The sequence below is a fragment of the Chiloscyllium plagiosum genome, unplaced genomic scaffold (assembly GCF_037043375.1).
Source record: "Chiloscyllium plagiosum isolate Xiang-an unplaced genomic scaffold, Cpla_swu_hap1 HiC_scaffold_42, whole genome shotgun sequence".
Taxonomy (NCBI): Eukaryota; Metazoa; Chordata; class Chondrichthyes; order Orectolobiformes; family Hemiscylliidae; genus Chiloscyllium; species Chiloscyllium plagiosum.
In genome coordinates, this window is record NW_028270180.1 from 92,695,091 (window position 1) to 92,708,002 (window position 12,912).

Sequence of the window (12,912 nt, forward strand, 5' to 3'; positions counted from 1 at the left end):
TCCATATAAGGTTTGTATTCCTCATGTACAGGACCGAGAATTACTTCAATGTCTCCAATCAGTTCTTGTCCTGAGAACATCAGAATCAATGTCCCGTCCTCTTAAAGAATGGAAAGTTGTCCTGACTGATTCCGATCAGTCTGACTATTCACCCTTCTTCATTCTCCTCTGAGTCCTTTTCCCAAAGAGTTTCTGAAGATTGACAAAGCTGGAGACTGGGTGACGTGTTTTGCCTTCTTAACACTTTTTCACCTGACAAGTGACAATATTTTCCCAAATTCTGTTCACAATCGTCTGTATTTCACCATGTCCAGGGATGAGAAGTCACGTTTTTTGGAGGGATTCCCGAGGTTGGTGAGTTTCGCTTTGGAGCAAAGATGGTTTGTCAGCAATTTCCTGCGGCAATTTATAATGATGGGAAAATTAGTGGTGGGGATTGACTCTTCGACGAGCGGGGAGAAGTGTTGCCACTGACCAGAGTTAGTGAACGGAGGACGGGGGTAAAAGGAATCTATTCAAAAGCAGCACTTCTGCACAGTACATTCAAAGAATACTGCAAAACCTCAATGGGTCTGGCAGTAAGTGTGAAAAGAGAAACGGAGATAATGTTTTAAGTGTGTTGCATTTTTGATTAATAACTTGAGTTTGCTAAGTCTAATCAACTGACTGGTCTTGTGTGTTGAGACGAGATTTCTGAACTGTGAGTGAAAACTCGTCCTGCATGACATCACTGAAAACGGAGCCAGCAGAATTCGAACCTGCGGAGGGAAGCCCCAATGGATTTCTAATCAATCACCTGTATCACGCGGCCATGACGACACGCGTGCAATGCTGTCTTAGTATGTCTTATGTAATGGAAAGTTCCAACCTGAAACACCAGGATTTGGCTTTTCCTGGAACCCCAGTATTCACTGTCAGACTCTCTTTATTTCGAAAGGAGGAGGATGCTGGGGTGCCAAGAAAAGCCAAATTCTGGTGTTTCAGGTTGGAACTTTCCATTACATAAGACACACTAAGACAGCATTGCGCGCGTGTAGTCATGGCCTCATCAATTTGAATTGCACACATATTGATGAGAGATAAAGTGGATGGGTAAGAACCATTTTCATGCGCAGAGCGGTGAATAAACACAGCACTGGATCGCGAAAGAAAAATGTCCTCGCATTAGTGCGGCATGGTGGCACAGTGGTTAATACTGCTGGCTGACAGCGCCAGAGACCCGCGTTGAATTGCCGCCTCAGGCGACTGACTGTGTGGAGTTTGCACGCACTCACCGTGTCTGTGTGTGTTTCCTCCGGGTGTTCCGGTTTCCTCCCACAGTCCAACGATGTGCAGGTCAGGTCAGGCGAATTGGCCATGCTAAATTGCCCGTAGTGTTAAGTAAGGGGTAAATGTAGGGGTATGGGTGGGTTGTCCTTCGGCGCGGCGGTGTGGACTTGTTGGTCCGAAGGGCCTGTTTCCCCACTGTAAGTAATCTAATTTGTCTAGCCCAATTCACTGCCAGTAGAATTACGCTCATTGAAGTCTTCTTGAAAAAATTCACCACTGGCCAATCTGATGTGCAAATGAGGTCTACTATTTTTAATCAGAGGTCAAAATATGAAAATGTTTCAAATACACGGAGCGGCACTGGAGAGTGCAGACCTACCTTCAGGGACTTATTCTGCTCTGATGTACACCCCGAGAAATTGGGACGAGAGTGCGTTCTCACAGCTGAAGGGATCGAACATTTAAGAAAATGATAAGGAGGATATTCACTCTTTCAGATGGTAGCAAATCTGTAGGTTTCCTAACAAAAGAGGGCTGTGAAGGCGAGGTGTATTCAAGGCTGTGATAGACAGACATGGAGCATCACGGAGATGAGGATAAAAACGGGGGTTGAGAATTAACCAAACCAGCCATGATCTCATTGAATTTTGTCGCAGACTTGATAGGCTAAATTGCTTCCATCTGCTCTCGTATCTTTGCCGTCATTTGGAATATACCGGACACCATTTTAAAAGAAGAAAAGCACAACTTTAGGGTGAGGTGGTTTCAGTCAAACTGAATCAAAATTATTTATTGAGCGAAAAATCACACTTGGCATGTTTCCAGATTTCTTTGCTAGCATGACTAGCAGAGTTGATCAAGGTCGTCTCATTGTACTTGGGCATGAAACAAACAAAGAGTAGTGACATAATCTTCATTTTATTTATGTCAAAGTAATATTTTTCCTGATGGTCACAACAAAGGAGATGGTTTCCAAGAAAAGACAGATACTAAGTCAGCTGTAAACTAATCGATGACCAAAATATGGCTCGTGTTGTTCTCTGGGACAGATATGATTTATTGATTATTGTCATCCAACCTTTTTTCTTACCATTGAACCGTGAGTGGGAGATGGGTAACTAAGATCACCCGTAACTATGGCCATCTTTTATCACTCACATGTAGTTTTTTTTCTTGTACGTAGTGGTTACTGCGAGTGCACTTGGAAACTACACCTGTGGATGACTTCTTTCCTCACTGGTCCTCATTTCTACACAAACACGTTTTACATCCTTATCTCCTGAATAAAAGTAATATGCAACCAATTGATAAATGTCACTAATACCTTGGCATTTCACACGCCTCTCTTTGTCACCTTCCAATGTAAATTAATAATTTGCCGTGTTGCAATTTCACACAATAAGAGATAACAAAATACAGGGAGGTGTACCAGGTTTGCAAACGCACGTTATTGAAGCTAAAACGCAGGTTTCTGCCCAAAATACGATCCACGGAAGCATGCACCGAATCGTCAGGAAGCACACAATAAGTCCAGTTCCAGAGGGCATGACAGGAACAGCACCAGAAAAACCACCAAAATACTTCTCTCGGCTAATATTTTGGATGTACATCTCAATGAGCAATCGAGTTTTACATATGTTCCAACAGTAATTACAACACAAGGAATTAACCAGTGGTGCAGACGGTCCAAGCCCCTGAATCAGAAACAATCAATGCCCTACATACAACTACAAGAACATCTGCCCGTGGCGTATACGGGCTGGCTGAAGTTCATTATTGCAGCTCGCTATTTGTCTGACTGTTTCTCCGATATAGTGTTTTTTGCAGTCCCTGCGTGGAATCTTGACAACCACATTTGTCCTGCACAAGATGGGCATTGGATATTGTTTTCTGGTGAGCTTTCCCTCAGCGAGGCTGTTGGTTTATGTGCTGTCCTAAATCCGTGTGTTCAGAGATGTCTGGCTATCAGTTTTCAGAAATTTATTTTAAAAAAGGGAAGCATGGGTGTTTCAATTGCTTTATGGCATATCCTAGTTGACAATTTAGTGTGCCAGACATCTGGGAATGCACTTGTGGGATACATATTCTTGGCAAAGAATTTATGTGGCCGTCACTAATTGCCACGGCCAGCTGTCCCAAGTAGCTATACGTACAGACAGCATGCATCCTCGAGAGCAGCACAATAGTACTAGAAAATGGCAATCAGAAAGCAGCCAGAGATTTTCTAGAAGCAGGGCACCCATCCATGGATTCCATCAATAAACACATTGATCAGGATCCAATCTGCAACACCAACAACCGGACCCAGCGGCAATGAAACTAAATCAATTCCAACCGCCACAGGATAGTAGGCTTCACAACAGGCTCTGCAACCCTGAGGATGTTACCCAGAACTGTGAGGATCCCGCTTCCCAGCACCGCAAAACATTCCAACAACATCTCCATGAAGCCAACGAGCTTCACATCTTTCTGCTCCAAAGCACTCCGATTTTTCACAGCAGAGTTCACATTGAACTCCCGCGTGCAAGGTGAGGATGCCAAACCCAACATAATCAATAATGGCAGTGAGAGCGAGGGCAACAATTTCCATTGTCATATGGACAGCCACAAACACTCTCTTTGAAAGGTACCTTTAAATATGAAAGTCTGTGCAGCAGTATAATCGGGGAACCAAGTAGCCTGCGCTGGGTATTCATATTTCAGACAATTTCCATTGTTCACCGTTTTCACTGAAAGTGAATGGATATTACTACTTCATTGCTGATATGAAACCAGATTCTGCATTGTATCTGCTCGCCGTTTTTGTTGTTGCAGTGGCAAAAAGGTTGGCAATCGCGATGAGCAATGTTTTTTGTATTTCTCGCATTTCCTTCATTACTGTCCTGGTGAAGGGGGCTGGTGATTGGTCCTCTCGATCAGATGGAGTCATCAGCGCATTGTTGACCTAATTTCATCACGAGTGCAATTGGTAAACTTCATTTTTCATGGGTAATTGCTGTTCTGTTTTGTTTTATGTTTGTTGAGCACTTCCTGTGACTTGGCAATGCACTAAATCTCCAGTATGTCCGGAATTGCCTCGCTGCCGTTTCTCTGAGCAGTTCATGACATGTGCCTGGCAATTGTCCACACTTTCTGTTTTGCTTCTGTTCCACATGAAGAGTTGTCAGTTTCTGGATTCGTTGGAGAGCTGACGGGGCTAACATTATCCGTGCGGTATTATTCTTCAGCCAAACTCTTTGATGGCAAAATTGGGAAGGTGCCAAACGAACGGTCATTGGCAGCAAAAGTCCGGAAAGACCCTCATTGCTGGGTCAACTTGTCCCATCCACCTTTCAGAAATATAGGCAAACGCGCTGACTGCGTAACAAACAGAGTGCATGTTTTTTTTTCCAAATGGTGCATTAAAACTGGTGTCAGCTGCGGGAGCAGAACAAAGATGCCGAGCACGGAAAAAGACCCTACTATCGAACCTGTCCCTGCTGAAACGATAACCGAAATTAATTGAACCATATTTGCCAAAATGTGTTCCTTATCTCTCCGAACGCTTCCTGTCTATATACCCATTCGGATGCCATTGAATTTGCCTTAAATGTGGCAAATCATTCTGCACACACAAAAATGTCTGAGTGAACTCGCTGAGTTTCTGCATGACACCATGATCAAACTTTGGGCCAAAGTTGGAAACTGCGACTAGAAAAATGGCTCTCTGATTAGCCGCAATGCACAAAGGGCGGAATGGCCTTTTCCCACTTTGTGAACCTTCGAAGACAAGTTGAAAATAATCTGCAACGAAAATGTTCTTGTGAGGATTCGGTACTCTCAGCACCGTGGCCCGGATCGTATTACCGCTCATGGAATGGTTGTATTGTTCAGCAAACATATCGGTGTACCAGTACTTCTGCCGATTTTCCGATGCTGGCAGGTCATTGGTTTTGTCCAAAACATTATGAAGGTTAACATAAAAGAAATAGCTGCAGGTGCTGGAAATCTGAGACAAAAACGAAAATTGTTTGCGGAACGCAGCAAGACTGGCAACAGAAACGTCGACTTTCCTGCTCCTCGGATGCTGCCTGACCTGCTGTGCTTTTCCAGCATCACTTCAGGTCCAAGAATACTCAGATCATTGCTTACCTCTGCTGGTCATGTTAGCAAAGAGGTCTAGCAAATTGCCAAGTGTGATTTGCCTTTCAATAAATATTTTGACTCAGTTTGCCTGCAAATATCTTTTCCTACCTTTGTGTTTTTCTTCTTTTACATTGGTGCCTCGCAACTTACAAATGACTGCAAAGGTATGAAAAGAGATGGAAGCATTTCGCTCATCAAGTCAACGGTAGCTTTCAATGAGATCACGGCTGATTTGGTCAATGCTCAACCGCTCTGAGCTGTCTGTTGTCATGGCCGAGGGGTGAAGGCGATGGATTAGAAATCCATTGGAGTTTCCCCACGCTGATTTGGTCAATGCTCAACCGACCTGAGCTGTCTGTAGTCATGGCCGAGTGGTTAAGGCAATGGATTTTGAAATCGATTGGAGTATCCCCCCGTAGGTTCGAATCCTGCTGACTACGTTATGAATGCTTTCCTGCTGGTGCAATTTTCGCTCAAAGTTCAGAAAAACTATTTTGTGAACCAGGCCGGTAATCTGAGGAGACTTGGGAAACTCGAGTTCTTCATCAGAAATGTTCCATATTTAAAACATTATCTCTGTTTCTCTTTCCAGATACACTGCTCGACACATCGGGTTTCTGTAGTTGTTATTGAACGTCCTGAGCAGAAGTGCTGCTTTTCATTAGATTCCTTTAATCCCTGTCCACTGTTCTCTGACTCGGGTCAGTGGCAACACTTCCTCCTGCTCGTCAAAGTGCTCATTCCCCACGGCTCCCTCTCCGTCATTTGAAACAACCGCAGGAAATCGCCACTTAACCATCTTTGTTCCAAAGTGAAACTTATCAGCCTCCTGAATCTCTCCACCAAACGGGACTTCTCATCCCTGGACATGGTGTAAGCCAGAGGATTGTGAAGAGATACTGTGAAAATATTGTCAGTTGGCAGTTGAAAAAATGTTTAGGAAGCAAACCATATAATTTAGGCTCCAGCTTTGTAAATCTTGAGAAACTCTTTGGGAAATGGAATCAGAGGAGAATGAAGAAGTGTGAACTGTCGGACCGAGTAGAGGACGGGACATTGACTCTGATGTTCTCGGGACAGGAACTGATCTGAGACATTGAAATCATTCTCGCTCACGTACGTGAGGAATGCAAACTTCATCTGGACTCTTTGACAATGAAAAACTCTGGAACACTCAAGACAATATCCAAATATTTACTGGGATGACTACAGTACGAGTACTATAGATGAGTCATTTTTTGCCCAGTGTGTGCAGGAGGGCTTCCTGACACAGTACGTACACATGCCTTCAAGGGACGAAGCCACTTTCGATTTAGTACTGGGTAACGAGCCTGGCCAGGTTTTAGATTCGGAAGTAGGTGAGCACTTTGGAGACAGCGATCCCAATTCTCTCAGGTTTACTTTCGTGATTGAAAGGGATAGGTGTACTCCACGGAGCAAGAGTTTCAGCTGGTGGAAGGGAAATTACGATGCAATGAGGTAAGATTTAGGAAGCGTAGAATGGGGTAGGAAACTGCAGGGGGTGAGCACATTAAAATGTGGAGCTTATTCAAGGAAAAGCTCCTGTGTGTCCTAGATAAGTATGTACCTGTCAGGCAGGGAGGAAGATATAGAACGCGTGAGCCGTGGTTTACTAAGGAAGTGGAATCCCTGGTCAAGAAGAACAAGAAGTCTTATGTTAGGACAAAATGTGAAAACTCAGTTAGAGCGCTCGAGGGTTCCGACGATATCAGGAGAGACCTAAAAAGAGAGCTGAGAAGAGCCAGGAGGAGTCATGAGAAGTTGTTGGCAGATAGGATCAAAGTTAACCCTAAGGCTTTCCATAGGTATGTCAGGAATAAAAGAATGACGAGAGTTAAATTTGTGACAATCAAGGATAATAGTGGGAAGTTGTGTGTGGAGTCAGAGGAGATAGGGGAAGCACGAAATAAATATTTTTCGACAGTGTTCGCTATAGAAAATGAAAATGTTGGCGAGGAAGATACAGAGCTACTTGCGTCTAGACGAGAAGAGATTGAGGTTCACAAGAAAGAGATATTAGAAATACTGCAGAGTGTGAAAATAGATAAGTCAGCTGGGCCGGATGGGAGCGATCTGATTTTGTTTAGCAAATGCACTGCAGGAAGGTACAAATCAAGCTGATGCTTACAACGGCTCGTTTTGAGCCGCTAATTTCAGTGAAGTGGCAGCGCCAATAAAAGGTGTCACGCATCTCGTCTAATTCCACATCCTGAGCTCGAAATGACCAGAGGTTTCTCGCCGAGTTTCTGCAGGGTCTTGTTTGGACGACACCATGACACTTTTTCACTGGAGTGGATCATGAAATCGCGTCGTGACTGTGAATAAAACGATGGAAACTTCCAGCAGAGAAGGAGGCGACCCTGAAGCAGGCAGCTGAGGACAAATGTCTCTCCTTTGCCAGTGAAAGGCACTGCTTCACAAATTGGAAACTTCGAAGTGAAGCAATGTTGGTGATTATCTTCGGTGCTTGTTCACCTTTTTAATTCTGATTCCGTGAAAGTCCATGGCATTACATATCGACATTCTGCCAAGTGCAGGTTTTTCTCTTGGGCCAGTGGCGTAATGGATAACGCGTCTGACTTCGGATCAGAAGATTGCAGGTTCGAGTCCTACCTGGCTCGAGGGGGAATGTTTCGCTTTAACCGTGGTATACGTTGACGCACCCCTGTAAAGTTCTCTCGGGACATCTCCTCTGTGCTTCCGCATGTAAAGCTTGCATTTGTCCTATTGTCCATTTCAAATTTCAGCTCTCCACAAAGGACACCTCCGTCACTTTGGCGGTATCTTCTAATGTGTCTCCCTCTGTGGGTGAAAATGAGCATGAGTTCCTCAAAAGAGTTACAATTCGTTATACTTCTGTCCCATTATTGTGCAATGTAAGAACATAGGATAACCTCATTGACATTTGACCTGGAAACATTAGAACACACGAGCCTTTGGGCCAAAGTTCGAAACTGCGACTGGAATACATGGCTCTCTGATTAGCCGCAATGCACACGGGCGGAATGGCCTTTTCCCACTTTGTAAATCTTCGAAGACAATTTGAAAAAAATCTGCAACGAAAATGTTCAGACAGGGTGTTTTATTTACACCTAATACGATAGTATCTATCGCCTTGTCTTGTTATTTACTTGTGAGGATTCGGTACTCTCAGCACCGTGGCCTGGATCGTATTCCCGCTCATGGAATGGTTGTATTGTTCAGCAAACTTATCGGTGTACCAGTACTTCTGCCGATTTTCCGATGTTGGCAGGTCATTGGTTTTGTCCAAAACATTATGAAGGTTAACATAAAACAAATAGCTGCAGGTGCTGGAAATCTGAGCCAAAAACTAAAATTGTTTGTGCAGCGGAGCATGACTGGCAACAGAAACGTCGACTCTCCTGCTCCTCGGATGCAGCCTGACCTGCTGTGCTTTTCCAGCAAAACTCTGATCTAAAGTCAGGTTTCCAGCATCTGCAGTCCTCACTTTTGCCTAGTTTCTTCAGTGTCTCTGGTTCCCAATTCAAGAAGTCCATCTCTAGCGGTTTCATGTTTGTACCTCCGTGCTGAGGAGTTGAAGAGTGAAGAAAAGTAACTCACCTCCTCCATCTCTGGGGTAATTAGGGACTGAAAATGAATCGTGTCACATTGAAATATATCTACATGCGAATTAATCTCTGTCTTTTATTGGAACCATCTCTTTCATTGTAACCATCAGGAAAGATCATTTCGTTCGCCAGAAAAAGAAATGAATATGTCACTAACCTTTGTTTGCTTCAGGTCCGAGAATACTCAGATCAATAGCTCCCTTGCTTACTTCTGCTGGTCATGTTCGCAAAGAGATATGGCAAATTGCCAAGTGTGATTTTCCTTTCAATAAATAATTTTGACTCAGTTTGCCTGCAAATATCTTTTCCTACCTTTGTGCTTTTCTTCTTTTACATTGGTGTCTCGCAGCTTACAAATGACAGCAAAGGTATGAAAGGAGATGGGAGCATTTCGCTCATCAAGTCAACGGTAGCTTTCAATGAGATCACGGCTGATTAGGTCAATGCTCAACGCACCTGAGCCGTCTGTAGTCATGGCCGAGTGGTTAAGGCGATGGATTAGAAATCCATTGGGGTTTCCCCACGTAGGTTCGAGTCCTGCTGACTACGTTATGAATGCTTTCCTGCTGGTACAATTTTCGCTCAAAGTTCAGAAAAACTATTTTGTGAACCAGGCCGGTAATTTGATTAGACTTGGGAAACTCGAGTTCTACATCAGAAATGTTCCATATTTAAAACATTATCTCTGTTTCTCGTTCCAGATACACTGCTCGACACATCGGGTTTTGCAGCTGTTATTGAACATCCTGAGCAGAAGTGCTGCTTTTCATTAGATTCCTTTCATCCCTGTCCACTGTTCTCTGACTCGGGTCAGTGGCAACACTTCCTCCTGCTCGTCAAAGTGCTCATTCCCCACCGCTCCCTCTCCCATCATTAGAAACAACCGCAGGAAATCGCCACTTAACCATCTTTGTTCCAAAGTGAAACTCATCAGCCTCGGGAATCTCTCCACCAAACGGGACTTCTCATCCCTGGACCTGGTGCAAGCCAGAGGATTGTGAAGAGATACTGTGAAAATATTGTCAGTTGGCAGTTGAAAAAATGTTTAGGAAGCAAACCATATAATTTAGGCTCCAGCTTTGTAAATCTTGAGAAACTCTTTGGGAAATGGAATCAGAGGAGAATGAAGAAGTGTGAACTTTCCGACCGAGTAGAGGACGGGACATTGACTCTGATGTTCTCGGGACAGGAACTGATCTGAGACATTGAAATCATTCTCGCTCACGTACGTGAGGAATGCAAACTTCATCTGGACTCTGGGACAATGAAAAACTCTGGAACACTCAAGACAATATCCAAATATTTACTGGGATGACTACAGTACGAGTACTATAGATGAGTCATTTTTTGCCCAGTGTGTGCAGGAGGGCTTCCTGACACAGTACGTACACATGCCTTCAAGGGACGAAGCCACTTTCGATTTAGTACTGGGTAACGAGCCTGGCCAGGTTTTAGATTCGGAAGTAGGTGAGCACTTTGGAGACAGCGATCCCAATTCTCTCAGGTTTACTTTCGTGATTGAAAGGGATAGGTGTACTCCACGGAGCAAGAGTTTCAGCTGGTGGAAGGGAAATTACGATGCAATGAGGTAAGATTTAGGAAGCGTAGAATGGGGTAGGAAACTGCAGGGGGTGAGCACATTAAAATGTGGAGCTTATTCAAGGAAAAGCTCCTGTGTGTCCTAGATAAGTATGTACCTGTCAGGCAGGGAGGAAGATATAGAACGCGTGAGCCGTGGTTTACTAATGAAGTGGAATCCCTGGTCAAGAAGAACAAGAAGTCTTATGTTAGGACAAAATGTGAAAACTCAGTTAGAGCGCTCGAGGGTTCCGACGATATCAGGAGAGACCTAAAAAGAGAGCTGAGAAGAGCCAGGAGGAGTCATGAGAAGTTGTTGGCAGATAGGACCAAAGTTAACCCTAAGGCTTTCCATAAGTATGTCAGGAATAAAAGAATGACGAGAGTTAAATTTGTGACAATCAAGGATAATAGTGGGAAGTTGTGTGTGGAGTCAGAGGAGATAGGGGAAGCACTAAATAAATATTTTTCGACAGTGTTCGCTATAGAAAATGAAAATGTTGGCGAGGAAGATACAGAGCTACTTGCGTCTAGACGAGAAGAGATTGAGGTTCACAAGAAAGAGATATTAGAAATACTGCAGAGTGTGAAAATAGATAAGTCAGCTGGGCCGGATGGGAGCGATCTGATTTTGTTGAGTAAATGCAATGCAGGAAGGTACAAATCAAGCTGATGCTTACAACGGCTCGTTTTGAGCCGCTAATTTCAGTGAAATGGCAGCGCCAATAAAAGGTGTCACGCATCTCGTCTAATTCCACATCCTGAGCTCGAAATGACCAGAGGTTTCTCGCCGAGTTTCTGCAGGGTCTTGTTTGGACGACACCATGACACTTTTTCACTGGAGTGGATCATGAAATCGCGTCGTGACTGTGAATAAAACGATGGAAACTTCCAGCAGAGAAGGAGGCGACCCTGAAGCAGGCAGCTGAGGACAAATGTCTCTCCTTTGCCAGTGAAAGGCACTGCTTCACAAATTGGAAACTTCAAAGTGAAGCAATGTTGGTGATTATCTTCGGTGCTTGTTCACCTTTTTAATTCTGATTCCGTGAAAGTCCATGGCATTACATATCGACATTCTGCCAAGTGCAGGTTTTTCTCTTGGGCCAGTGGCGTAATGGATAACGCGTCTGACTTCGGATCAGAAGATTGTACGTTCGTGTCCTACCTGGCTCGAGGGGGGATATTTCGCTTTAACCGTGGTATACGTTGACGCTCCCCTTGTAAAGTTCTCTCGGGACATCTCCTCTGTGCTTCCGCATGTAAAGCTTGCATTTGTCCTATTGTCCATTTCAAATTCCAGCTCTCCACAACGGACACCTCCGTCAGTTTGGCGGTATCTTCTGGTGTGTCTCCCTCTGTGGTGAAAATGAGCATGAGTTCCTCAAAAGAGTTACAATTCGTTATACTTCTGTCCCATTATTGTGCAATGTAAGAACATAGGATAACCTCATTGACATTTGACCTGGAAACATTAGAACACACGAGGCTTTGGGCCAAAGTTCGAAACTGCGACTGGAATACATGGCTCTCTGATTAGCCGCAATGCACACGGGCGGAATGGCCTTTTCCCACTTTGTAAATCTTCGAAGACAATTTGAAAAAAAATCTGCAACGAAAATGTTCAGACAGGGTGTTTTATTTACACCAAATACGATAGTATCTATCGCCTTGTCTTGTTATTTACTTGTGAGGATTCGGTACTCTCAGCACCGTGGCCCGGATCGTATTCCCGCTCATGGAATGGTTGTATTGTTCAGCAAACATATCGGTGTACCAGTACTTCTGCCGATTTTCCGATGCTGGCAGGTCATTGGTTTTGTCCAAAACATTATGAAGGTTAACATAAAACAAATAGCTGCAGGTGCTGGAAATCTGAGCCAAAAACGAAAATTGTTTGTGCAGCGGAGCATGACTGGCAACAGAAACGTCGACTCTCCTGCTCCTCGGATGCAGCCTGACCTGCTGTGCTTTTCCAGCATCACTCTGATCTAAAGTCAGGTTTCCAGCATCTGCAGTCCTCACTTTTGCCTAGTTTCTTCAGTGTCTCTGGTTCCCAATTCAAGAATTCCATCTCTAGCGGTTTCATGTTTGTACCTCCGTGCTGAGGAGTTGAAGAGTGAAGAAAAGTAACTCACCTCCTCCATCTCTGGGGTAATTAGGGACTGAAAATGAATCGTGTCACATTGAAATATATCTACATGCGAATTAATCTCTGTCTTTTATTGGGAACCATCTCTTTCATTGTAACCATCAGGAAAGATCATTTCGTTCGCCAGAAAAAGAAATGAATGTGTCACTAACCTTTGTTTGCTTCAGGTCCGAGAATACT

General features: G+C 44.0%; 3 non-coding genes across 3 annotated transcripts; all 3 read left to right on the forward strand.

The window, feature by feature from the left end:
• The first annotated feature begins 5,751 nt into the window (after positions 1 to 5,751).
• Positions 5,752 to 5,834, forward strand: trnaq-uug (transfer RNA glutamine (anticodon UUG)). The gene has a single exon. It is a non-coding gene; the product is annotated as a tRNA-Gln (tRNA).
• Positions 5,835 to 7,963: 2,129 nt separating this feature from the next.
• trnar-ucg (transfer RNA arginine (anticodon UCG)) lies at positions 7,964 to 8,036 on the forward strand. Its single transcript has one exon. It is a non-coding gene; the product is annotated as a tRNA-Arg (tRNA).
• Positions 8,037 to 9,472: 1,436 nt separating this feature from the next.
• On the forward strand, positions 9,473 to 9,554 carry trnas-aga (transfer RNA serine (anticodon AGA)). Its single transcript has one exon. It is a non-coding gene; the product is annotated as a tRNA-Ser (tRNA).
• The last annotated feature ends 3,358 nt before the right edge of the window (positions 9,555 to 12,912 follow it).